The following is a 25,203-nucleotide window of genomic DNA, read 5'->3' as shown; positions in this document are numbered from 1 at the left end:
ATGGATGATGATGAAGTCTAGGTCGCTCCAGTTAGGGAGGACCTATAATTTCTTTTAATTTTTAATTTGGTTATATGTTTTGTCACTATGTAGTTTTTTACGGAGTTTTTTACGGAGTTTTTTTGGAGATTTTATGGGAGTAATGTTTTTAGTACATTAGTATGTAGTTTTAAAGAAATATATGATGTAAAGGGGCAAGAATTTTGGACAACAGCTAAAAATCTCATGGAACATGCTAAAAAAGGTTATGGCCTTAAAACTAGATTATTATAATGCCAAATATGATCGTTCCTTTTAATACATACATATATATATATATATATATATATATATATATATATATATATATATATATATATATATATATACACACACACACTACCAATCCATTCGCCATGGATTGGAATACAACTATAGTTCCTTAACTAAAACACCAAAACCATGCACTAAACCAACATGCAACTCAAAACAGTGAAAACCACTGATCGAAAATTGCCATAAATAATGAAAAAACTTTCAAGGGTGTGGGGATAGTTGTGCAAAGAATATAACACATTCACCATGGATTAGAGTTCAACTATAGTTCATTAACTAAAACACCAAAACCATGCACTAAACCAACATGCAACTCAAAACAGTGAAAACCACCGATCGAAAATTGCCATAAATAATGAAAAAACTTTCAAGGGTGTGGGGATAGTTGTGCAAAGAATACAACACATACCCAACATAAATATGCTAGCATGGACTCCTAATGTTGAGCTCAATGCCAAGGCCCAGTTAGTGAATGGCTATGTATGTACAATATCTTTATATGGATCATATGGTAGGATATCATGATAAAATCAAGCTATGTAAATATTAATGTTGGAATATAATATAATTGTCCAAGTGACTGCATAAAGCACTAGAGGGGTTATGATTCTTCCAGAGTAAAATAGGGAAGGGGGCCTGTGGAAAGGCAAATCTTCCATTTCAATGTTTCAACCATAGAACTCATGTATTTTGTACCTTGTGCCTTACATAATCCATCTATCTCTTTTGACTTATTTAATCCCATCAATGAATTCATGTAAAGTGTTGGTGGGAGAGTCGTCTCACATAGATAGCTCGCCTAGGCTACAATCATTACATTGGATATAAAATCCATGCATTAGTAAAATAATAATTAATGTCAATTGTTATTTCAACCATCATGTCAGTCCCATTGACTATAGCATTCATTCAAGAACTCTGACATTCACTCACAGAACTACACAAATGGTTATTCATGTTGTGCTCGCCATTTTTCTATCTATATCGGATTAAGGGAATTTCATTGTAGGTAGCACTAAAAAGAAAACTTACATACATCATATGTAGGAAGGATGGTTATAGGTGAGTGCATAGGCTAGGCAATATAGGAAACCTTCACCCATTGTTCATTTCTTTCTCTTTCAATACTTTATCTTCGAACGCTTGAGAAGAGAAGTGTGGATTTTGCAAAAAGTTACCAAAACATGGAAAATAGGTTGGTTTATTTCTACACACAATAAAGATCATTGCAAGAGGATAATGTCTCTAAGGAATTGTTGAACAAAGAATAAGAAAAATCCATGATGGTTTAGGTGGTTAGATGAGATTTTTGTAATGTTCTATGATGAGTAAATTCATTAAAGCGTGAGAGAGGAAAATGGGTTGATCAGAGTGAAGGAGAGATAAACTTGTGGATGTTTCCTTCACCCCAATAGTTTCATAGTGGGTATAATTATATATCAAACAAGAACTTCCACAAAATTTCAATGTGAATATGTGAGAATAAGTTTGAGATATTTACAAAAAGTAATTATGCATTCAAATTGTAATTAAATCTTGTAACTCGCTTCAGTAAAAAATTGAAAGTCTTATACTTAGCTATTAAGTTTTAAAAAATGTATCTCATGAATGTATAACTTAGATTAGGAGTAAACTCAAAAGTAAATTAATGTTTTGGTCTCATCTGAAACTACAAAGGCAAGTTGGGATAGAGGTTATCACATACACTTGAGCATTTGAGCAGTTTGAGACACTAAGAGAGAGAGAGAGAATAGGGATTAAGGAAAAGGTGAATTTGAGCATTCGGAATTAATCGGTATAGGTGTCATAGGGATCCATACATGTGTGGAACAATTCCATGTAGTTCTATGGAAGGGTCCATACAATCATAAAAATAGGTCATGCAGTAGTTTTTGGTGATTCTAGTTTTTCCTAGCTAGTTCTACTTTCTCAACAAACCATTCTACTTAGTTCAAGTGATTTTCAATATCAATGCAATCTAATGTTTTCTAGAAGTTTGTGGAGGTTTCCTTGTAATTAATTTCAATTTGTTTTTTAATGAGTAATTAATTGTGTATCTTGAAATCAGTTTTGTGCTTATGTTTTTTATTTCTAGCTATTGTGTGATTGATGATATGGTCTGAAATTTATTTCTAAAAAGATAATTAAATTCAACAATTACATAGTTTTCATTGAGATCATAAGGAATTTGGTCACCTAGGCTCGGAAATTTTCACATGGTCTCAAAGTTAATTCTTTTATTGATATTCTCAAGAATTTAGGGCAATAAATCAATTACAGGGAAGAAGGACCAACAATTAGAGGATTTCAAACTCATTTTCAGATATGGCATTTTGTGCAATAGATCTTTAAAAACATTGCATTAGCTAATCTCAAGTTTGAGGAAAGATTGGATGGTGCCTTGAATTTATCAACATGGAAGGTGAGGATTACATTCTTATTACAAGAGAATGATCTCTAGGATATTTACAACGACATTGTGACTCTGTCCATAAATTTGTAATAGTTGGTCGCTCACAATAAGAATAAATTGAAGTCCAAGTGAATGATATTGGATACTATAAAAGATCATTCTATCCCTCATATATTTGAGAAGAATATGATGAAAGAGATGTTTGATGCCTTGTTAGTCTCTACCAAAGTGAGAACGTAAACAAGAAGAAGACATTGTGGAAAAAACTTAGATCCATAATGATGACCAAATCAAACACAGTTAACAGTTACCTTATGAAGGTCACAAAGATTCATGATCAAATTATAGCAATTGGAGAGTAGGTTTAATATGTAGATCTAGTGAACTTATAACTAATGGTTTCCCAACTTCATGGGAACCATTTGTCAAAGGTATTTATGCTCAGGGAAACCCTCCTAAATTTGAGAGGCTTTAGGATGACTATATCCGCGAGGAGACTCGGATAGAGTAAAAGGCCAATAAGAAGGGTGGTGACAAGAATATAGCTTTATTTCATCAATCAAGGGTAGAGGTAAAGGACCTAGAAAGGATAAGGGAAAGAGTAAGGAGTCATTATGAGAATTTTGAGCACAAAAATGGACCTCAAAACAAAAATATAATGACCAAATAAACTTTAAAAGAACCAATAAGATTCAAGATGATGATGTCATCCCCAGGAATAAATATCCTTGGAGGGAAAAGAAGAAAAATATTTATTTCATTGTATTTTTTACTTAACCCCTTAAAAGATTACTCAAATTTCAAGTGTAGGCACCCATTGGATGCAAAATTAAATTACGCATCCAACAAATTTTGACATTTCAAATTTGAGTTAACCTATAAGGGTATAATCCGAAAGTACCATAAAGAATAGTTTTATTTATTTTCCTTTAAAAATTAATAACTCTTATTTTATTATTTTAACTATTATTTTATTATTTTCCTTAGGAGACCCATTTTAGACCTCAAAATTCCCCTGATGAAACCTCACAACTAAGAAAGAAGAACTTTATTAAAATCAAGTTCTTCATTTGTCATAAGAATAATAATTAATAATGCTCATCACAAACTTAGATGAACGATTCTACTACCAAGCTTGAAAAAGATGTCTCATTGGTGTCTTGCCTTTCTATTAGTGTGCTTATAAGGAATGCATGGTATGTGGACAATGGGGCATATTGACATAAGACATTGGTAAGATGGTTGTTTTCTCGCCTGAATAAGTAGGATTGAGGAGTACATTTGTTGCTTGGTAATGATGCCAAGTAATAGTATTAGGAACTGGTACTATTTCTTTCTAGATTGACTCAGGTAATTCTTTATATTTTGACAATGTCTTGTTTGTTTCAAGTATCAAGAAGATTTTCCCTTTAGTTTTTATTATGGAAGATAAGGTACCTATAGTGGAATTCAAGAACCAAAAATTCCTCATCAAACCAAAGGAATATATATCCTAATTAATAGGGTTTACATGAGATAGTTTCTACATTTTGCAAGGTGAACTTGTTTGATTCCTAGCTCATAACAGTGAGAACTTGTGCAAGTTGTCACATAAGATCATGGGGTACCTGCATCATGGGGAATTACCTATTCTAAGGTAGATAGTAATAGGTCTTCCATAGTTTAGTATTGAACAAAATAGTGTATATAGAGGGTGCATGTTTGGAAAGCTTGCCAATATTTCTTTCCCAAACAGTGAGCATAGTGAAACTTCAAAGGCTTACAAGTTATTTATTCTATAGCAAAGGAATACATTCATGAGGAAGGATTTAGAAACGTCCCATGATCCTATTCTAGTGATAAAGGATAAGGACTGGGAATCTCTGAAGATATAGGTTGAGTTACTAATGATTTCAAGAGTAAAATAACAACCTTGAGGTGGAGAAGGGTAGATGGTAGCCCCTTCCACTTCTATCAAGAGACCTTGATTGTTCATTCATACAATAATAAATGCTCAAGAGTACATTGAGACTCCTAGAAGAAAATTAAAATAGTGCAGGCCTCCAAAGAAGCTTCTAGACTACATGGCATTAATGAGAAACATTCTAGATCATGAGGTGGTAAACCAACAAGTATGGTGGGACACCATGGTGGAGTACACCTAAATTATGAAGAATGATGTTTTGAACATATTTTCAAGACTAGAGGGGAATTGAGTTATGAGTTCCATTTGGCTTTACAAGACCAAGCATGTATCAAATGGTAGTATTGAGAAGTTCAAAGTGAGGCTTGTGGTGAGAGGGTTGTCATAAATATAGGGGTGGACTATGAGGAGACATTTGATCTAATCTCCAAGTACATTTCTATTATATTTTTTAGGTCCTCGGTTTAATTTATGGGATGGAGGATACATTATATGTATGTGTAGATAGATTTCCTTATTGGGATCATTGAGGAAAAAGTGTACATAGAGTATCCTAAAGGCTTTGAGGTAAATAGGAAGGATTCCCATGTGTGCAACATTAAAAAAACCTTATATAGACTTGAGCAACCACTGAAAGCATGGTATTCCAAGATAATTTGATATATTCAAAGTATGAGCTTCACCAAAAGTGAATAAGATTCTAATTTATATTGATTCACTCATTTTGTTGTTGTATGTAAATGACCTTTTATTCACAAGTGCAGAGATGCTCATTGCAAGGTGCAAACCACACATGGAAGCTAAGCTTAAGAGGAAGTTCATTGGCATGATGCATTACTTATTACGATTGGAGGTTTGGTAGAGGCAAGGGGATATTTTGATTGGGAGGGATAAGTATGCACTTCAAATCGTAAAAAGATCTTGGATGGAGGACTGTAAACATATGGAAACACCCATGATCAATAATTTGAAGAAGGTGGTGGCTTCAAATTTAGAGTTGGTGAACCTATAATGTACAAGAATTTAATAGGTTCCTTAATGTATTTGGTCAACACATAGCTATATATTAGTGTTTTACACTGAAAATATTGAGTCATTTCATGTGGAGCCAAGGTAGGAGCATTGAATAGTAGAAAAATTTGTGCTTGAGAATTTGAGGGGCACAATGTAATATGACCTAAAGTATCTTGGATATGGTAAGGTGATGTTGTGCGGATATAGAGACTTGGACTAGGAAAGCAATGCAACAAATAGGGAAACAACCTCAAGGTGTCACTTTAGCCTATGATCACTGATAATATCCTAGTTCAATAGGAATTAGACATCCATGGCACTTAGCTAAGTGGAGAGGAAAGACTATTTCATATGAGAAAGGATTCATATAGGAGTACCAATGCTGCAATATATTCCCATTGATCATAAGGTAGTTAATATTCTCACCAATCCCTTAGAAAAACCAAAGTTTAAGGCATTCAAAGATAGATTTGGATTAGTGTAAAATCCATTCCTTGCTAAGAGGGATCATTGAGAAGTATAGCTTGGATGGTACCTCCACATAGGTTTAGTGTGAACATGTGAGAGGTAATTAGATATATTTTCAAAAGGTAATTTTTGAAAAGTATTTATATTTTATAATTAACTTTAGTTAAAAAGTGAAAGTTGTATTTAGTTTTGAAGTCTAAAAACGTGTATCTCGTGCATTCATGACTTAGGCTAGGACTAAACTCAAAAATGGATTAAGCTTTTACTATTGGCTCAAATTATAAATATGGATCTAGATAGAGGTTTTCACATAAACTTCAACAATTGAGTAGGTTTAATAACTGAGAGAGACAACGAGGGTAAGGATTCAGGTAGAGGATATTCTAGGTTGTAGGTGGCATTCTTTATAAGTGTTGTATAGTTCCATACAGGTCTATGGCATAGTTTCATACAATCATGCAAAAGTCAATACAGTGATGTGGATAGATTTGTATACTCATATGAATAGGCCATACACATTGTCTAGTACGTTGTACAACAGTTTTTGTTATTTTTAATTTTCTCCAACAAGTTGTACATTCTTAGCGGGCCATTCCTCTCAATCAAGGGTGATTTATGGTATCCCTGGAGGGTTTCTATTTCTACCATCTTGCATACATTTCCTTCTAAGTTTTTCGAAGGAATGGAAAGATGATTTTGAAGGAATTATTACCTATGTATACGTGAAATTAATTTTATGCTTCCACTTTTTAATTTCCACCTATTGTGTGATATATGTTGTGATATTCCCACTTAGCAATATTGCTAAGGGGGAATATAAATTTTTCCAATTTTGTCTTATTTTGCATTTACCTTTCGGAAAAATGTGTTATGAAGCCCCACTTGAGTTTTGGAGCTAAGGAAAGGCCCAACTTAGGAGAAAAAGGAAGAAAATCAAAAGTTTAGTGGAAGGTGGAGACCACTCACAGAGAAATGTGCCCCCTGTGGAAATATGCACTTCTTGGAGGGAAAAAAATGGGGAGTTTGATGGCTAAGTGAAGAAGATTCTAATTTAGATTGATTCACTCATTTTGTTGTTGTATGTAAATGATTTTTTATTCACAAGTGCAGAGATGCTCATTGCAACGTGCAAACCACACATGGAAGCTAAGCTTAAGAGGAAGGACATTGGCATGATGCATTACTTATTGCGATTGGAGGTTTGGTAGAGACAATGGGATATTTTAATTGGGAGGGATAAGTATGCACTTCAAATTGTAAAGAGATCTTGGATGGAGGACTATAAACATATGGAAACACCCATGATCAATAATTTGAAGAAGGTGGTGGCTTCAAATTTAGAGTTGGTGAACCTATAATGTACAAGAATTTAATAGGTTCCTTAATGTATTTGGTCAACACGTAGCTATATATTAGTGTTTACAGTGAAAATATTGAGTCATTTCATGTAGAGCCAAGGTAGGAGCATTCAGTAGTAGCAAAATTTGTGCTCGAGAATTTGAGGGGCACAATGTAATATGACCTAAAGTATCTTGGATATGGTAAGGTGAGGTTGTGCGGATATAGAGACTTGGACTAGGAAAGCAATGCAACAAATAGGGAAACAACCTCAAGGTGTCACTTTAGACTAGGATCATTGATAGTATCCTAGTTCAATAGGAATTAGACTTCCATGGCACTTAGCTAAGTAGAGAGGAAAGACCATTTCATTTGAGAAAGGATTCATATAGGAGTGCAAAAGCTGCAATATATTCCCATTGATCATAAGGTAGTTAATATTCTCACCAATCCCTTAGAAAAACCGAAGTTGAAGGCATTCAAAGATAGATTTGGATTGGAGTAAAATCCATTCCTCACTAAGAGGGATCATTGAGAAGTATAGCTTGGATGGAACCTCCACATAGGTTTAGTGTGAACATGTGAGAGGTAATTAGAGATATTTTCAAAAGGTAATTTTTGAAAAGTATTTATATTTTATAATTAACTTTAGTTAAAAAGTGAAAGTTGTGTATTTAGTTTTGAAGTCCAAAAACATGTATCTCGTGCATTCATGACTTAGGCTAGGACTAAACTCAAAAATGGATTAAGCTTTTACTCTTGGCTAAAAGTATAAATATGGATCTAGATAGAGGTTTTCACATAAACTTCAGCAATTGAGTAGGTTTAATAACTGAGAGAGACAAAGAGGGTAAGGATTCATGTAGAGGATATTCTAGGTTGTAGGTGGCATTCTTTATAAGTGTTGTATAGTTCCATACAGGTCTATGGCATAGTTTCATACAATCATGCAAAAGTCAATACAGTGATGTGGATATATTGGTATACTCATATGAATAGGCCATACACATTGTCTAGTACGTTGTACAGCAGTTTCTGTTATTTTTAATTTTCTTCGACAAGTTGTACATTCTTAGTGGGCCATTCCTCACAATCAAGGGTGATTTGTGGTATCCCTGGAGGGTTTCTATTTCTACCATCTTGCATACATTTCCTTCTAAGTTTTTCGAAGGAATGGAAAGATGATTTTGAAGGAATTATTACCTATGTATACGTGAAGTTAATTTTATGCTTCCACTTTTTAATTTCCAACTATTGTGTGATATGTGTTGTGATATTCCCACTTAGCAGTATTGCTAAGGGGGAATATAAATTTTTCCAATTTTGTCTTATTTTGCATTTACCCTTAGGAAAAATGTGTTATGAAGCCCCACTTGAGTTTTAGAGCTAAGGAAAGGCCCAACATAGGAGAAAAAGGGAGAAAATCAAAAGTTTAGTGGAAGGTGGGGACCACTCATGGAGAATATGCCCCCCCTTGGAAATACACACTCCTTGGAGGGAAAAAAATGGGGAGTTCGATTGTTAAGTGAAGAAGATTCTAATTTAGATTGATTCACTCATTTTGTTGTTGTATGTAAATGAATTTTTATTCACAAGTGCAGAGATGCTCATTGTAGGGTGCAAACCACACATGGAAGCTAAGCTTAAGAGGAAGGACATTGGCATGATGCATTACTTATTGCGATTGGAGGTTTGGTAGAGACAAGGGGATATTTTAATTGGGAGGGATAAGTATGCACTTCAAATCGTAAAGAGATCTTGGATGGAGGACTGTAAACATATGGAAACACCCATGATCAATAATTTGAAGAAGGTGGTGGCTTCAAATTTAGAGTTGGTGAACCTATAATGTACAAGAATTTTATAGGTTCCTTAATGTATTTGGTCAACACATAGCTATATATTAGTGTTTTACAGTGAAAATATTGAGTCATTTCATGTGGAGCCAAGGTAGGAGCATTGAGTAGTAGCAAAATTTATGCTCGAGAATTTGAGGGGCACAATGTAATATGACCTAAAGTATCTTGGATATGGTAAGGTCAGGTTGTGCGGATATAGAGACTTGGACTAGGAAAGCAATGCAATAAATAGGGAAACAACCTCAAGGTGTCACTTTAGCCTAGGATCACTAATAGTATCCTAGTTCAATAGGAATTAGCATTCCATGGCACTTAGCTAAGTAGAGAGGAAAGACCATTTCATATGAGAAAGGATTCATATAGGAGTACCAAAGTTGCAATATATTCCCATTGATCATAAGGTAGTTAATATTCTCACCAATCCCTTAGAAAAACCAAAGTTTAAGGCATTCAAAGATAGATTTGGATTGGTGTAAAATCCATTCCTCACTAAGAGGGATCATTGAGAAGTATAGCTTGGATGGGTACCTCCACATAGGTTTAGTGTGAACATGTGAGAGGTAATTAGATATATTTTCAAAAGGTAATTTTTGAAAAGTATTTACATTTTATAATTAACTTTAGTTAAAAATTGAAAGTTGTGTATTTAGTTTTGAAGTCTAAAAACGTGTATCTCGTGCATTCATGACTTAGGCTAGGAATAAACTCAAAAATGGATTAAGGTTTTACTCTCGGCTAAAAGTATAAATATGGGTCTAGATAGAGGTTTTCACATAAACTTCAGCAATTGAGTAGGTTTAATAACTGAGAGAGACAAAGAGGGTAAGGATTCAAGTAGAGGATATTCTAGGTTGTAGGTGGCATTCTTTATAAGTGATGTATAGTTCCATACAGGTCTATGGCATAGTTTCATACAATCATGCAAAAGTCAATACAGTGATGTGGATAGATTTGTATACTCATATGAATAGGACATACACATTGTCTAGTACATTGTACAACAGTTTTTGTTATTTTTTATTTTCTCTGAGAAGTTGTACATTCTTAGCGGGCCATTCTTCTCAATTAAGGGTGATTTGTGGTATCCCTTGAAGGTTTCTATTTCTACCATCTTGCATACATTTCCTTCTAAGTTTTTCGAAGGAATGAAAAGATGATTTTGAAGGAATTATTATCTATGTATATGTGAAATTAATTTTATGCTTCCACTATTTAATTTCCAACTATTGTGTGATATATGTTGTGATATTCCCACTTAGCAATATTGCTAAGGGGAAATATCAATTTTGCCAATTTTGTCTTATTTTGCATTTACACTTAGGAAAAGTGGGTTATGGAGCCCCACTTGAGTTTTGGAGCTAAGGAAAGGCCCAACTTAGGAGAAAAAGGAAGACAATCAAAATGTTAGTGGAAGGTGGGGACCACTCATGGAGAAATATACCCCCCTGGAAATACGCACTCCTTGGAGGGAAAAAAATGGGGAGTTCGATGGTTGGGGCCCACATGGGAAATTGGGAGGGACAATGAAAAAATAGGAGGAGGCATTCATTTTGGGAATTATTGATCATTTGAGCATTCACCTAGACTAATTGTTGGCTTGTATGGGCCTGACCCAGGTTCAGAGGTGATTTAGCAAGCAAATCTCGGTACTACTAGCCCATTCGACAACAGTCCACGGAGCGCGGACTGGAGTCTCACCAGAAGTAGTATGGGAGGATGCTAGAACCAGGTTTCCGCACCCTTGGGATGTCTGATGGGCTTCTGGAGGTTCGCGGTCCTACCCATCTCTACGCGCACTTGTTAGTCCTTCACAACCTGTGTTATTGTTTTCGCGCAACCCTACTCGGGGCGCAACCCATATAATATCCAAGTTCCTTGCTACTTAACCGATTACTTAACTTTTGTGTGTAAGATTTATGGTTATTATAGTATATTCAACAATCATATCAGTGCGCGCGATACGTAAACCATTACAAACATAAAGATGATAATACACAACAAATACACAAAAATAGGAATCAACTTCTCTTTTATTAATCTTCAATCCCACTTACAGAATCGACACCGCCCTGCGCACTCAGCTGTAGGGGTCCGTGCACTCAGCTATGGACTCTACTGGGCCTCTGCATACTCAGTTGTAGAGCCTCTTCCTACTACTACTACGACCCAATACACTTAGAATCCTAATCTAAGCTCGAACCATTCGTTCACTACTTCCTCTAGCATCTACTATCTTTACAACTTAGAGCCTCACTCTATTTATACAATCCCATGGTCTGTGAACCATGGGTAGGCCGACATGACTTTTTACAAAACCTTTGACCAAAACTTGGTCTTTGAGCCCCAAAAGTTGTTGTGGGGGGATTCCATGCCCAACACTAACACGCTTGAGCTAGAGGCTAAGTCTACATGTGTTGTTGAGCACAAGAGATTTTCAGGCAAGAATAGCACCCCTTGCTTCGGTGGACTTCGAGTGCCAACCCTAGGAGGGAATTCCCATCATTTTCATATTAGTCTAAGAGTATTACAGTGGGATTGTGGAGGAGTTTCAGCAGTGACTGCATAAATCCTACGCAACTCTTTCTCGTGCCACATGTGGAACTAAAGGAGAGAAATAATTTTGGGTTGAAATTTGTGGGGGAGTTAGGGAAGTAGTTTAGCTAAAGATTTCAGCCATTTTGGGGACACTCAATAGCAGAATTTACAGGTGGGTCGAAATACCCAGTAGCTGGAGGAGCTAGGGGAAATTGGGCCAAAATTCTGAGGTCAACATTTGGCTAATTCCTTCATTGATTTTTGTGGGTTATTGGAGGAGAGCCTAGGGTTAATTTCTCAGAATTTTCGAAACACCGGAGGTGGTCCTAGTAGCCATTTATTGCAGCCAATAGTTCAATTTCTTGGGAGAACAACACAGAGCCATAGAGAGATCATACAACAACATTTAGGGACTTGTCTTCATCACTTTAGCTTTGCTACCTTGCCTTGAGAAAGCCCAGGTGAACACTTTCCAAACACCATATTGAAACCTCTTGATTTTATAATAAAATGGCTCAGAACAATGCAGTTTTGGCTCAATATATGGTGTATGATTTGTGTGTAAATTTCATGTAAATTTTGATATTTTTTCTTTGTTTATAATTTTATATTTCCATTAAGAATATTACAGTGGTATCAAAGCTCATATTCTTGGCTCAAACTGTGGGAGTAACATTGTTCTATGACACCTGAAGACCAACAGAATGTGACTTACTAGAGATAGAGGTACAAGAGAAGAGAGAGGAAATTACAATGTACCCTAGATCCAATGATAGTTGAACTAGAGGTTGAGAGGCCAAACATGGGAGATAATAAGGGATACAAAAGGAGTAAAGAGAAGGAGATTTCCCAATGCCTCCTCAAGGCCGTTCAAGCTTTTTCTAAGGGTATTTAGGAGCTGAGGTAGAAAACTTACAGCAACAACAAGGGAAAAGGGATTCAAGGGGAATTCCAATTTGGCAAGGGCTCCAGCACTTTGCACCGCCAGAGGGTTCATGGCCCCAACACACCCCTCATTGCCAGTACACCACCCAAGTCCATTATCCTCACGTTTCTAGCATTTGGTGCTAGAGGGTAGAAAGGGCAAGAGGAGGTGCCCACGGGGGACTATTTTGTGGAGTATGAGTCATGTGGGCCCGACTTTAGAGAGGATATTACCTTCAAGTACTTTTGTCAGTTGAAGGGTAACAATAGGGTAAAAGTGCAAGGTGAAGGAAGCTACACGCATGGTACTGATTTGCAGTGAAACATGGGGAGATTGTTCCTCCCGAATTTTAATGGTTCATCCAAGAGCTCAACAAAAGCATGGGTTGAGAAGTTAGATGTCTACTTTCAACTCAAACAGATGAAGGAGGGGGATCAAATTAATATTTCCATGTTGCATTTAGAAGGAGAAGTCCATCACTGGTGCTTCCATAATCTAACCACGATGGGGCATGCAAGGTTTATAGCCTATGAGGATTTCACTAGGAGGGTTTTGGATCATTTTGAGAGGAGAGACTCAAAGGAGAATTTTGGGGAGTTGAAAAGGCTCAAGCAGACGCGGAATGTTGGTGCCTACATCTCCGAGTTTTTGAGGTTGTCAATGATGGTGCCTAACCTATTTGAGGCTAGGAGGGTTTTCATGTTTGTAGAGGGGCTAGCAAATCCAATGAGGGGATTGGTGAAGTCCAACAGCCCCACCACCTTGTAGGACACATTTGGGAGAGTGTGAGACTTGCAGGATGCTCCACCCAGAACTAGAGCACCAGTACCACCCAAACAAGGGTTCCAGCAAAGGGGGAGAGACACTAGGGCTCCACCACTGAGAGCCAACCAAGGGCGAGGAAAATTAGATGAGGAGACCCATAAATATCTCTAGAGGGGGAATCTATGCTTCACTTGTTAGGAACCATGGGCACCAGGCCATAGATGCATAGCGGGCAAGGCCCACTACATTAAGGTCTACTCTAGTATTGAATAGGAGGATGATGTAGAGTTGGGGGAAGGTGGAGATGACAGTGTGGCACATATGGAGAGGGGACCACCACCACCACCCAAGGTAGGAAGGGCCCTTGCATCCTTACGTGGGGTACCTAAGTCTTTGACGTTGAGGATTAGAGGCATAGTGCAAGGATAGCGTGTCTCAGTTTTGGTGGACAGTGGGGCCACCCACAACTTCATTAATGCAAAGATGGTCGAAGGAGAGGGATCATGGCCGAGGAATTTAAGGGGCTCTCATTCCTTATGTCGGGGGACAGGACCATGCAGTGTACACACTATGTTCCTACTCTGACAATGACTATGGGGAACTATTTAGTCACAGATCATTTCTTCATGGTGGATGTACCAGACATTGATGTGGTGATGTGTGTCTTGTAGGTTTTAACCCCGTACAAAAATTACCTGCATACGAATTCTAAAACATAGAAAATAAACAATGAGAGAGCATAACACATAAAACACATATACATAGAGATTTTTCCCTGGATTCCAAAACCATGGACCGAAAACCATCGCATCCAAAACCATGGACCAAAAACCATCGCGTCCAAAACCATGTGCGAAAATCATGCACAAAACCATAGGTAGCTCCGCCCAACCTAACATAGGGTCCAAAACCAAAATTTTCTGGGGCGCTGCCCCAGACCCCATAAACGGGGGTTACCTGCACCCCTCAAACCACCTGTGACCCACCTACTACGCAATCGACACAACGAAGGGGGGCCTCTGCCCCCCCTCTAACCCCCAAGTTAACTATGTGGGCTAGGCATGGAAAGAATATAACATAACCCAACAGTCTCCCACTTGTTGTTTTCTTTCCACAAGGGGCCACAAGAGAGCTTAGTCATTTATCCAGCCCTGCAATGCCCATTATTTCTCTACACCAAGAGAACTTCTCATAGCTCATAGATTTTGCCAACACTTCGACAATATTCTTCAAAGTGTCCACCTTTACCAGCAACACCTTTTTGTCTTCTATCATATCCCTCACAAAGTGATACTAAACATCAATGTGCTTTGTCTTTGAATGATATGCAGGGTTCTTTGCCAATAAAATTGCACTTTGGTTGTCACAGTCTATCCGTATAGCTCCCTGTACTAACCCCATACTTGAACACAATCTCTGCAACCAAACTGCTTCCTTGCTTGCATGAGTGGCTGCCATGTATTCTGCCTCTGTAGTTGATAGTGCCACTACAGATTGTTTCTTACTTATCCAACTAACTGCACCTCCAAATAGGTTAAACACATACCCACGTGTAGATCTTCTTTGATCCAGATCTCCAGCCCAGTCTACATCAACAAAGGCACGAATATCCAACACTTTGTCCAATCCTAGTCTTCCCTGGTAGCACAAACCATAATCACTAGTGCCACGCAAATAACTAAAAACCTGCTTCACTGTTGTCCAGTGCTCCTTCCCTGGCTTTGAGATAAGCCTGCTCAATACTCCCACTGCATATGCAATGTCTGGTCTAGTACAAACCATTGCATACATTAAGCTACCGACTGCACTTGCATATGGAACATGGGACATGTCCTCTTCCTCTTCTTGTGTCTTGGGACACTGTTCAACAAATAACCTCACACCTACAGCAATAGGAACCTTCGCCAGTTTATTATCCTACATATTAAACCTCTACAGTATTGTCTCGACATACTTCCTTTGGTTTAACCAAAGACTCCTCTTTTCTCGGTCTCTTTTAATTTCCATGCCCAAAATATAGTTTGCAGCACCAAGATCTTTCATGTTGAATTTGGAGGAAAATTGGGTCTTCAAATCCTGGATAATTTCTTTGCCATTTCCAACTAGCAACATATCATCCACAAACAAGACCAGATAAATAACACGGTCACCAATTAATTTAAAATATACACAGTGATCTGCTTTGCTTCTGGTGAAGACAAGTCCCCGTATAAATGTATCAAATTTCTGATACCACATCCTTGGTCATTGTTTTAACCCATACAGAGACTTCTTTAACTTGCATACCATTTCTTTCTTACCCTTCACCGCAAAACCTTTAGGTTGCTTCATGTAGATCTCCTCTTCCGGATCCCCATGAAGAAATGTTGTCTTCACATCCATCTTTTCTACCTCAAAATCCAAAGCAACAGCAACAGATAAAAGTAATCTAATAGAAGCTACCTTGGCAACAGGAGAAAAAATATCACCAAAATCAATTCCTCGCACCTGTGAATAACCTTTTGCTACCAACCAAGCTTTGTATTTCTCCACCTTTCCTTCTACGTTTGTCTTCTTCTTGAACACCCATTTGTTGCCAATGGGTTTCCTTCCAACCGGAAACTCCACCAGATCCCAAGCCTCATTTTTGTGCAATGATGCCATTTCATCAACCATGGCCTCTTTCCAGATTTTTCCATCCTCTGAATCTACTGCTTCCCTCTAGATTTAGATCTCCCACTCAATGACTTATTTTTGTTTCTATTCTGGGACTGTCCTTGTACAGACAAGGCATCACCATTCTGGCTCTCCATATTTTTTCGTCCCATTTCCTCCGTCAGCAAGGATGAGACTATTTCATCAAACTGCAAGGCAGTTGCATTGCTACCTATTGCAATAACCAGACTATCCCACGAATCTGGTAAAGAACACAACAAACTGATGCACTTATCTTCATTCGAAATTTTAATATCAACAGATAATAACTAACTTACCACAATATTAAATGCGTTCAGATGCTTTGTCACCGAGTCTCCATCTTTCATCCTCAGGTTATACAACTTTTTCGGTAGAAACAGTTTATTCACTAGAGACTTAGATTAGTACAAAGTCCCTAACTTGTCCAAAAAGCCTTCATCGTAGCTTCCCCTGATACATTCAGCAATATTGAAATTGAGACACACAATCTTATTGTGCTCTTTACCTTCCAATCCAACTTCTTCCATTCTTCATCGAACATTCTCGTTGGTTTAGTACTTGGAACTACCGCGATCCACTGATCTTTATCCACCAATAGATCCTCCATATTGAGTTTCCATAACTCAAAACTCTGACCATTAAATTTCTCGATCTCTATCTTTCCACTGCTCGCCATCTTCTTTCACCACCAGAATCGATCCCACAGATCTCCCACTGAACAAGATCTACCACAAGCCCGAGCGAAACCCCTCAGAGACAAAGGTGTCCCCTTGAAGCCAAAAAAACTCTGATACCAAATGTAGGTTTTGACCCCGTACAAAAATTACCTGCATATGAATTCTAAAACATAGAAAATAAACAATGTGAGATCATAACACATAAAACACATATACACAGAGATTTTCCCCTGGATCCCAAAACCGGGACTACCAACTTGATTTTTCATTATGTTCCTTTCAATGTTACAATACATATTTATACATGCTGAAGCATCCAAAACCATGGACCGAAAACCATCACGTCCAAAACCATGGACCAAAAACCATCACGTCCAAAACCATGTGTGAAAATCATGCACAAAACCATAGGTAGGTCCACCCAACCTAATATAGGGTCCAAAACCAAAAAAATTTAGGGCGCTACACCGGACCCCATAAAGGGGGGTTACCTGAATCCCTCAAACACCCTGTGCCCCCCTGCTACGCAATAGGTGCAACGAAGGGGGGGCTCCGCCCCCCCTCGAACCCCCCAGTTAACTATGTGGGATAGTCGTGGAAAGAATATAACACAACCCAACATGTCCAGTGGCTATATTCTCTTGGTCCGATCACTACCAATTGGAGGAAGTTGGAGATAGAGCTTACAGGGCCAGATGGAAACTTAGTTGTCCTTAGGGGCATTCACTCTTACCCACCACAGATTGTTTCATCACACAGGATGGAGTTTGACCTGAGGCATGGTGGCATTGAGTGGGCGGTGGGGTTGAGGATTTATGAGGTTGGGGTCAGCCCAGGCCACAACACCCTGATGTACAGGCCATCTTAGACAGGTACCCAGTGGCGTTTGGAGACAATGCCAGGGAAGCCACCTGACCGAGGATGTAAGCACACGATTGAGTTAGAGTCAGGGGTACAGGTCATGACTACCACCCCGTACAGACATCCCAAGTCTTACAGGGATGATATTGAGAGAGCTATTCATGAGATGTTGGCACTTGGACATATTAGGCCTAGCTCCAGCCCTTTTGCTTCATCATTTGTCCTAGTGAAGAAGAAGGACGGGACATTACGCATGTGCATAGCTTACCTGACCCACAATAAGAGGACCCTGAAGAACCACTAATCCATCTCACACATAGTTGAGTTTATCGATGAGTTGAGAGCGGTTGAATTCTTCTCCAATATCGACTTGCATTCGAGCTACCACCAAATTAGAGTGAGGGAATGGGTCCCTAAGACATTTTTCAGGTGTCACTATGGGCACTTCGAGTTCTTAGTTATGCCCTTCAAGCTAACCAATGCACATGCCACTTTCCAGTCCTACATGAACCATGTGTTTCATGGGAAAATGTGGAACTTAGTGTTGGTGTTCTTCAATGATATTATGATCTATAGCAGGACCTAGGAGGAGCACTTGCAGCAGTTAGAGACAATGTTGTGTATTTAGGAGGAGCAACAATTGTACACCAATTTGTCCAAGTGTGAGTTTGGATTGACGGAGATGCTCTATTTGGGGCATATCATTGGGGAGGATGGTGTGAGAGTACATGAGGAGAAGATTAGGGCCATCTGCGACTGGCCAGTGTCCCGGAATGTTAAGAGATGAGGGATTTTATGGGTATCTGTACCTACTATAGGAAGTTCGTGAAGGGCTTCTCTCAGTTAACATCTCCCTTCACTAATTTGATAAAGAAGGGTGAATTTGAGTGGAAAAATGGGTCACAAGAGGCTTTTGAGTGCCTCAAATAGGTTATGAGCACCTTCCCAATGTTGGCACTTCCATATTTCGCACAACCATTTGTACTTGAGTATGATGCATTAGGGGAGGGCATAGGAGCAGTCTTGATGTAGGGCGGACACCCAATAGCCTTCGAGAGTCGAAAGATACTACCCCACAAGAGGTTATACTCCATTTAATACAAAGAAATGCTAGCCATCATGCATGCGCTAGCCAAGTTCACACAATACTTGTTGGGAAACATGTTCTAGGTGAAGACAGACCATAATAGCATCAAATTCTTCTTGGAGCAGAAGCAACTACAAGTGAGGCAACAGAAGTGAGTGAGAAATCTTTAGGCATACGAATTTGACATTGAGTATGTCAAGGGTAAACACAATGTGGTAGCTGATGTGTTTTCCAAGAGATCAGTTGCCATCTCATTGATGACGATTGCACCAGATTGGAGGGCACAGTTGCTAGTGGAGTATTCCAAGAACCAATTTGCATGTGAGGTCCTTGATGATGCAGTGAAGGATGATCGACACAGGGTAATGAATGAGGTGATTTACTTTTAGGACCAGATTTATTTAGTTCCCAACTCATATTTGAGGGATAAGATCATGCAAGCTTCCCATGGCTCACTATTAGCAGGGCAGGGCTACCAGGGAGCGCTTTGCATGGAGAGGTCTGAAGGATGATGACCTGAGGTACGTCTGGGAGTGTGATACATGCCAAAGGAACAAGGGTGAGCAGACACACCATGTTGGGTTGCTACTGCCTCTTCCTATCCCTAAGGGGAAATGGGATAACATCTTGATGGATTTTATTACCCAGTTGCCTACAATCGAGGGAAAGGACTGCATATACATGGTGGTAGACAGATTAATGAAATTTTCCCATTTATTTGCTATGTCAGCCCAGTCCTCAGCCTCACAAGTGGTTGAACTATTTTTCAAGGAGGTGTTTCGACTTCATGGTCTTCCAAAGACCATTGTCATTGATAAAGACAACAGGTTCAAGGGGGGATTTTGGCAAGATTTGTTTCGACTGGTGGGCATGGAGCTCACCTTAAGTACTAGTTACTAACCCCAGACTGATGGGCAGATGGAGATCATAAACAAATAGCTGGAGGGCTACTTCCACAACTATGTGACGGTCCAACAGCTTGCATGGATATGGTGGTTGCATTTGGGCGAGTAATGCTACAACATAACGTACCACATGTCCATAGGTATGTCCCCATTCAGAGCTTTGTATGTTTATGATGCATTATCTTTCCCTGATGTGATGTTTGGAGACAACAAGGCCCTTAGGGCCAAGGATTGGATTTAGGAGAGCCAAGATATTTTGCGGGCTCTCAAAGATAATCGACAGACTGCGTAGAACCAGCAAAAACTCTATGCAAAAAGAGGCTGAGTTGAAATTCAGTTTGAGGTTGGCGATTTGATCTTTCTGAGACTTTAGTTGCACATATAGTGGACACTCAAATAGAAGGAGGTCGAGAAGCTAAAGCCCCGCTTTTATAGGTTGTATAGAGTCACTAGGAGAGTTGGGGAGGTGGCATAAGAGTTGGAGCTACCCCTGGGGAACCGAGGTCGCAACATTTTCCATGTGTCTTGCCTAAATAAGGCACTGGATCAGCGAGTGACATCAGCTATAGAGTTACCACCCATAGATGATGAGCAGCATTTGGTTCTGGAACCGGAGGCTATTCTGGACACTCATGAGAGACACTTACAGAATAGGGTCATCAAGGATTTTTTTATCATATGGAGGAATCTACCTGATGAGGATGCCACTTGGGAGGGAGAGAACATACCTCAGCTTCCTTCATTGCAATTGCTTGAGGACAAGCAACATTTTGGTGGGGTAGACTGTGATATTCCCACTTAGCTATATTGCTAAGGGGGAATATAATTTTTTCCATTTTTTCTTAATTTGCATTTATGCTTAGGAAAAGTGGGTTATGAATCCCAACTTGAGTTTTGGAGCTAAGGAAAAGTCCAACTTAGGAGAAAAGGAAGAAAACTGAAATGTTAGTGGAAGGTGGGGACCACTCATGAATAAATACGGCCCTTCTTGGAAATACACAAACCTTGGAGGGAAAATAATGGGGAGTTCAATGGTTGGTCCATACATGGGAAATTTGGAGGTGTTAGCGCTTGGAATTCACCTAGGCTAAGATAGACAAACTCTCAAGGCTACATCAAACCATTTCACCTCGTAGCTAGCCCTACGAGGTATGAGAAGGCTCTCTCGGGTCAGATTCGGTAGATCTTTCAATAGGATAAGCTGACCAATTAGGAATAAAGATTTTAGGCTAGTAAATTGATAAGGGAGGTTGATTTAAAGATTTTTGGGGTTTTTGGTGGCAATTGGAGGGAGTGCAATTCAGGGTGCGGGGATTGGGCTCAGTTTTTGCAGGGGGATCTTTGGGGCAAGGTAGGAGTGAGTGCTGATGCCTTAATCTGAGATGGATGATCAGGAATGATATAAGAGGAGCTAAAGAGGGCAAACAACAACTTTGAATCCTCTTTAGACAGTGGAAAACATAGATATTGAACAAAATTAAAAGCTGAGCATGGCATGCATGAATTCAAACTTTATCACTTCATCTGTTCAATTAGTAGCAAAGAAAGAGATGGAACACATAAACACACTTACAATAACATTTAGAGAACACACCATCAACACAACAATCCACAAGAATCCACAATGATGTCTGCAAAACCCTGGCCTTCCTTTTCCTCAAATTGCAGAGATACAAGTAAAATATACAATAGAGCTTCTCCCTCAAGAGTCCAACCATCAAAATGAGGATGAGAAGGCATCATATAGCTGATCTAACTCCTTTCCCCACCTCTAGGGGTCGAGCTCAGCTTCCTAGGAGCAGTTTGAACTAATTCTAAACTAAGAACTAGATAATAGGCAGTCAAAACAACTTGCCTCTAAAACTTAGGAAACTAATCCATGCATTAAATTTTCACTATTTACATCAAAGAAAGTTCTAGAAGTGTCAAAGGAGAGTAAATGCATCCATGTGCCATGAAAATTACCCATACATCCATCATTTACAAGTACAAATGATCAACCAAGGTAAAAAAACAGAGTTTGCAGGCCTGAAAAGTCAAAACTGGCAATTTTAGCTCGAGTGGTCGCGCCCCCTGCTCGAGTGGTCGCGCCCCTTTGCAGCACTTTTTGAGTGGGTTCTAGTTGTCCAAATCAAGTGCAAGATGGCTCATTGGAAAGCTCTGTGTGTCTACTTTCCATCCCAAGTGGAATTTCTGGATTTGGAGTTGATGCTGAATCTGTGCTAGCTCCCTATGATGCTGAATCTGTGCAAGCCTCTCGCAAAACTGATAGCATGACATGTACTGAAAGCCAGTCACTGCCAATGGGCAAGCCTGCAACTCTGCCAAGGATGTGGGCTCTTCTCTCTTGTGGTGACCACCCTTGCCACCCTTACGAGGCCTCCGCTGTGTCTCAACCTCTGTGGATGAAGATCGGTCATCACCTTGCTCATTAGTCTCAGTGGTTGACATGATGTTACTGAGCAAGGTGGAACAAATAAGCCAAGATGACTGCTGCCCTGCCTGCAAAAATGCTGAGAAATATGTTGTTTTCAAGGGGAAAAATCATGAGGGAAATGTTAGGGGAGGGAATTTACATAAGGAAAGGGAAAATATATATAAACAACAGGGAACTTTGAAGGAAATAATCACATAATGTCAAATATGTCATTCTATCTCTCATCATTTGCAAATAAATACTTTATTAGGGAAAATAGGTGTTATGATCACCAAGGGAAAGGACAATATAAATTTTCATCATGGAGAGAATGAGGGCATGATCATCAGGGTATGAGGTAGCATCAACCACAAGCAATTAACAGGCTGCTCCTTTTTTATTTTGTCTTTGAATGCCTTTCATGAGCATACTTTGTTTTTTCAACATTTAAAATGGCCATTGATGCTTAATGGGAAACAGGGATCTTTACTTATTTGATCATAGGGGAGGGGAAGGGTTTTTATGACAGTTTGAAAGGGAAAAGGGATATTTTGTATCAAGGGTATTAGGGAGATGGAGGGAGAAAGGAAATTAGGGTTTTGGGACTGGGGAACACATTAACAATCTCTGCCAACTATACTTTATAACAGCAGTTCTTTTAACAATGCTGGCAGCTTCATGAATGCTTTTTGTCATAGGTGAAATAAGGTTTCATTTACATGCTTTGACAAAGGGAAAGGGATTTCAATTGCATAGGGACTTTTAGGAAGAGATAGAGCAATTGAATTAGGGTTTTGGTGAAGGGAAGGGTAGAAAAACAGAGTTTTGGGATTAGGGAGATGTATCATGCCCTTGTGCAAACCCTAGCACAGCAAACTGTTCATTTCGACCACTAGTACATTGATAAACTTTGTCATGAACACTCCCACAGCTATCTAACCTCTGATATTTATACAGCAACATATCCTTTTTTGCTCATGTCTTTTACTAGGCTATGCATAATTACATTACTCTGTTTTTTATGATATTCATGTGCATGCCTCTTGCCATCATATTTTTTCTTTTCAAAATGTTTCTTTTCATTTTTTGCTGTGTTTTTTACATATATATTTGCTATGTGACATAGTACTAGGGTTTTGGTAGGTTTGTATGGGAGAAATTAGGATTTGAATAGGGTTTTAGGGAGGGATTAGGGTTTTTAGGAAAGTGAACTGGGGTTTAGCATTACTTGCAAATGAGATTGAATAAATTAACACTCTGACATTTGTGCATAACGATGGGAAACCATGGAGGGAAATGAAGGAATAAAAAACCTTGAAGAACAAACAATAACCCCAGCATAATGCTTGCAAAACAAAAAATCACTTAACCTATCTTTTCATAATTTTGCATGATAAAGAATGACCATAAATAAGTTATCCATCTATGGCACCATCATAAACATTGTAAGGGAGGCCTACCTCACTCCAATCACGAGCCAACACGAAGAAATTTGAAGTTTTGATGCGTTTCTGGAGGGTTCTGGAGCAAGTTGGTCGAGTGGTCGCGCACCAGCCTCGAGTGGTCGCTCCCCCCTCGAGTGGTCGCGCCCGACCAATTTAACACAGAGAATTGGCGCTGGAGTGGTCGCGCACCTCCCAGGTGGTCGCGCACCCTGGTGGAGTGGTCGCGCACCAGGCAAATACCCAATTTTACTGCAAATCGCCTTCTTCGACCTCTCAAGTGTGTTTGCTTGCTCTCAAATGCATAATGAGGCTCCTTAGAGGGAAATTTGGCCTTTATATGCTCACATTTGAAAAAATTAACTTGAAAAACCCATTTTATAATGTTTTCACTTTTGCATTCTTTTAAACACTGTTTTTGAGTTGACTTTGTCCTGAAATTAGCTTTTTGAGGCGTTTGACTCCGTTCTTTTTGCAGGTTGACCATCTGATGGACTGTGGCGAATGAACCAGGGTTGTTGTCGGCACCTTTGAAAACTTTTGAAAATTTCTTTATTTTTACAAATCTCTCATGACCTTGAACTTAAAAACAGGGTTTTTAAATCCAAGGAATTAAATGACCTGTAGCTGATGAAAATAACAATGAAACATATGTACATACCTCCTTCTGGCTTGCTGGGCACTCACTGAACTTGAACTCATGACCTTGCAGTGATTTTGACTCAAAACCCTAGACCTAAGACCTGGGACCTCAAGACAAAAATAAAAACAAACATGACTCAATTTCATTGTGGTATGACCTGATCCAGCAAAGCCAAGAAGGGAACAAAGACCAGCCCTCCATTCAGTTTTATGGCATGCCTAGCGGGATGCAAAACTGACACTAATGAGACACCTACCTATGCATATGCAAAGAGCTATTGATCACTGATGGAGGGCTCAAGACCGACACTAACAGGAGGCACAACGACAAAAGAGGAGGCACTCATTTTGGGAATTATTGATCATTTGAGAATTTACCTAGACTACCACCCATGAGGTGGAGGCCAAGTTTGCATGTTTTGTTGAGCACAAGAGATTTTCAGGCAAGAATCGCACCCCTTACTTTGGTGGACTTTGAGTGCCAGCCCTAGGGGGGAATTCCCATCATTTTTAGATCAGTCTGATAGTATTGCAGTGGGAGTGTGGTTGAGTTTTAGCAGTGACTGTGCAACTCTTTTTCGTGCCACACATGGGACTCAAGGAGAGAAGGAATTTTGGGCTGAGATTTGTAGGGGAGTTAGGGAAGAAGTTTTGCTAAAGATTTTAGCCATTTTGGGGACACTCAGCAGCATAATTTACAGGTGGGTCGAAATACCCAGTAGCTACAAGAGCTAGGGGAAATTGGGCCAAAATTCTGAGGTCAATATTTGGCTAATTCCTTCGTGGGTTTTTGTGGGTTATTGGAGGAGAGCTCTACGTTAATTTCCTGGAATTTTTTTAGCACCGGAAGAGGCCCTAGCAGCCATTTCTTGCAGCCAATAGTTTAATTTCTTGGGAGAATAGCATAGAGCCATAGAGAGATCATCCATCATCATTTGGGGACTTGTCTTCATCACTTGGGC

This window comes from Pinus tabuliformis, chromosome 3_2 (assembly GCF_031772625.1).
Source record: "Pinus tabuliformis cultivar Carrire ecotype Pingquan chromosome 3_2, CPIR1, whole genome shotgun sequence".
Lineage (NCBI taxonomy): Eukaryota > Viridiplantae > Streptophyta > Pinopsida > Pinales > Pinaceae > Pinus > Pinus tabuliformis.
Note: the sequence above shows the minus strand (reverse complement) of the source record.